Here is a 4086-nt window from a genome sequence, read left to right as displayed (position 1 = left end):
CTTAATCTCCTCTGGTATTGACAGCATGCTCTGATTTGCCAAGGGTCATTTCTATCTTTTCCTTCTTTTTATACTTGAACTTTTTTTGCACGGCTCACCTTAAGCTAGGCCGTTATGCTATGCCTCTCTCTTATTACCTTAATAAACCTTTGTCATGAGTTTTGCTAAACTGACAAAAAAACCTCACAAAACTTTATGGAGGTTAGTCATATGACAACACACTTGAGTACATTGTGAGTCAGCAGTGACTTTAGCACAACCTCAAGACAATTCAAGGTGAGATAATAAAGAAATAAGAATAAAATGCAAAAAAATATTTTAGTGCAACTATTACATAACGTGATAGTGCCTAGAGAAAATTCCAAATGGGAATGAAATGAGAAGAAAAAATACTCTTTCCATCAAAAAAAACTAAAAACAAAAACAAAAGATATATGGAACTCAGGGAGAATATTGAAGTAGAAGTGCTTTTTCATTGTTTGTGACTTTCATGTTCAAGCAAACATCTCCACTCAAAAGGATTAGACATTTAAAATGACAATTTTCTATTAATATTTATAATAATGTAATACTCATATTCTGTCTTCTTTAATATTTTTTCTTTGGTATCAAGTAAGTATTTCCCCCTATATCAAACATTGGTACTTAACTCATTACGGCTAAGAAAATTATTTCAGGGGTAATCTAAAATGAAAGGTTTTCACAATTGCATTCCAATTAGTAAAATCATCATCACTTCCTCTTACAAATAGGCAAACTGAAGATGATTGGCAGAAAGGAGATGTATAATGTGCTGTGTTGGGTACACACCTACACTTCTTCTTTTTTCCCTTCAAGATTCCCTTCTTGGCCTTTAATGCCTTTGCTTTGTCTTCCACACCTACACTTCTTGATACCGATATTCTCTAACGCATCACAAATTTAACAAAGGATATTTGACTTGCTCGTGTCTTGCATAGTCTTAAAATGCTTCCAAGGCAACTAGGCAACACTGTTACTATCAAAGAACAAAAAGTAATGCTCGAATGCAGGCTCCAAGAGCCATTGACACTGTTGGTTACCATGCAATGGACACCAACCTGAGATACAACGAAAATACTGCCCCTTCATTTACCAGCATCATGATGAGTGCTATATTAGAGTTCACTGTTTTAGCTACCTGTCAGTCCGTCTAGCTGAGGGTCTTCCATTTGGGGTAATATCCTACCAACCAGATATTACTCCAGGAAATTGGTCCTTTTCCTTTCTTCTTCTCCTTCTCCTTTTTCTGCTTCTGCTGCTGCTTCTGCTTCTTCTTCTGCTTCTGCTGCTGCTTCTTCTTCCGCTTCCACTGCTGCTGCTTCTTCTTCTGCTGCTGCTGCCTCTGCTGCTTCTGCTTCTTGAACACGGTTTCATTCTGTTGTACACAGACTTGCTGATAGCCACAGCCCAAATCACCTAGCACCTTCTGTCCAAACCACCACATCACCTAGCAACTTCTGTTCTTCTGTGATGCAACTGAAAAGGCAAAGCTTGGGTGGGGCTCACCCTTTAGTCCTCAATCAAATAGAGAGGTTTTGAAAACTCTTTGGTAGCCTAATGGTAAGGAGCTACATTGTCAACTCAAAGGCACGTGGTTCAAATTCACCAGGCTGCCCTGCAGAAGATGGGCCACCTCCTCCCACACAACGTATTGCCTCAGAAAACCCACTAGCTTTGAGTTGGTCTTAACTGAATGGAACCCAAGAACAATGCTCCAGATTTGACACTAAGCACCATTTTTGCTACTTTTCCTTTGGCTGTTGTGTTGACGATCTCCTACTTGTGTGATTTAAGTTTATAAATGACATTTAAAGGATCGCTGTGATGCTCGTGAACTGGGGATACAAGGAAAGGCTAATAGGAACACAAATCACAAGATGGAGTGCTTACTGTGGTCGGGCGACAAGATTAGAGGAAATTACAGAGATAAAAATGAAGGTTGGGGGGTGTGTTCACAGAGAAAGCACACAAATTGCTTAAAGCCACCCAAAAAGTCACTCTGAGCCTTCCCATTCCAGATACTGTAGGCTTGTGCATGAAACACTGTTTACCTCTGAGGTCCTTCACCAGGGAGGTCTGATGGCCTTGTGCTAAGAAGCTGCAATGCTACCCTAAAGGCATGCCCGTAACATATGTAACAAAGCACACCATTCCTGCCTCTACCAGCCACTGGGGTTGCTCAGAAACTGGGTACTTTTTTAAATACTCAATATTCTTCACCCAAATGCCAAAAACAAATTTTTTTTTTCAAATTCATGACAAGGAAAAAATATACTGCCATGGATTTCACTTTAATGCTTTGTTATACAAATATTACAATCAACACAAAAAATGTAAACAACGCAATTCATTGTCTAAGCTTGCAGCCAAGGACCTCTTCAAGGTGACAAAAAGCAATCATATCTGCACTGAAACAGATGAGAGAGTGAATAATTTAAAAGCGATGTATGATAGGGTATTATGGTTATCGTAAGAGTCCACAATTAAGGTTGCATAGTGGAATGGACTTGGGGCGGTGGAAGGGGTGCGGGGGGATTGTGTACCAGGGAGGGAGTCTTTCTTTTACTTTTGAAAGAGAGGATCGAACTGGGGGGTGGGGGTAGATGGCTGGGAGTGTAGAAAAGTGCAGCAATGAATGAATGGAAATCCAAATTCTCTGTAAATGTTCATCAAAATTATTTTAAAAAATGGGGGGGAAAAGCAATCATATCATCTTAAAGGCTCAGTTTCTTCTAGGTCAAACCATATTTATTGCTTCATATGGATGTGAATGCTGTCCAGTGAGTATGGAAGACCCCAAAACAATTGATGACCTTCAATTGAGGTGATTGTGGTATAACTGATGTTGATATGAAGTTTATCGTAATACAAACACTGACGACTGCTGATGCGTAATGTCAAGCTGGAGATGTCTCAACCTCCAGCAGTTTTTCAGAGGCTGTAAATGTCATGAGAGTAGAATGCTTATCTTTCTCTCCTGGGAATCACAACACTTTATAACACAAAGTAGTATCGTCAAGAAGACAGCATTTAGCACCCAGATTACAAATTAATGAAGCCATGTTTGTCAGAGTTGAAATGCCCCATAGTGTGTTTCAGATTGTCCACTTGGGTGGATTCAAGTGACCAACCTTTCTCCACTGGCCGAGCGGTGACATACACCCAAAAATTCCTCATTCATATTAAAAGATGCTAGAACTCACTGCAACCCTATTAAGAGAGAACCAAAGCTTCCCTGTCCTTCACCAGTCACATCATTCAAAACCTCCCCTCTCCTGCTCCATCAGGCACAAGGCAAAGCTTCTCCGTGTGTACACCATCCACACCAGGCTCAAACCCATTTTACAAGGTGCCTACATTCTCACCACACAACTTGTAACAAGAACATAAAACGTGTAGCAGATGCAGCTTGTGTGCTCATTAGTTTCTCCCCACTTTTGCAACATCAAGTATGGACACATGCACACCCACATTCTTGATTTAGGGAGCCAAGTTGAACATGAATTTAGAATTGTGTGCTTTCAGACATGCATGTGTCTGCACATGTGTCCGTCCTTAGCAACAGACATCAAAATGGCAAAGACTCCATGCCTTCTTTCAATAAATAGCATCTCCCATCTTGGGATGAACAACATGAGATTTTCCATGTCTGAACTAGCTTAAGGTTGTGATCATGGTGTTTGCTCCTTAAAAAAAGAAGTCGTAAAACTTAGCTACTTTTTACAGATTCTAGGGAGGTGCTATTCCTTGGAAAGTAACAAAGTGCTTGGGAAGGTAAAAGAGAGGATGCTGGTCAATGAGTCAGTGATGCATTCTGTCCTGAGAGGGACCAATGGGGAAGCTTTGTCTCATATGCTACTGCACATGTTAGCAGAGACTATGTCTTGGAAATGGACATCTTTCTTGGAAAAAGGGAGAGGAAGACTCTTTTGGTACAGTGTAAAACCAACCAACCAACCAACCAACCAACCAACCAACCATCCATCCATCCATCCATCCAACCAACCATCCAACCAACCAACCAACCAACCAACCAACCATCCATCCATCCAACCAACCATCCAA

Source organism: Elephantulus edwardii, unplaced genomic scaffold, assembly GCF_000299155.1.
Source record: "Elephantulus edwardii isolate Elephantulus edwardi_28Jun2011 unplaced genomic scaffold, EleEdw1.0 scaffold00344, whole genome shotgun sequence".
NCBI lineage: Eukaryota > Metazoa > Chordata > Mammalia > Macroscelidea > Macroscelididae > Elephantulus > Elephantulus edwardii.
Note: the sequence above shows the minus strand (reverse complement) of the source record.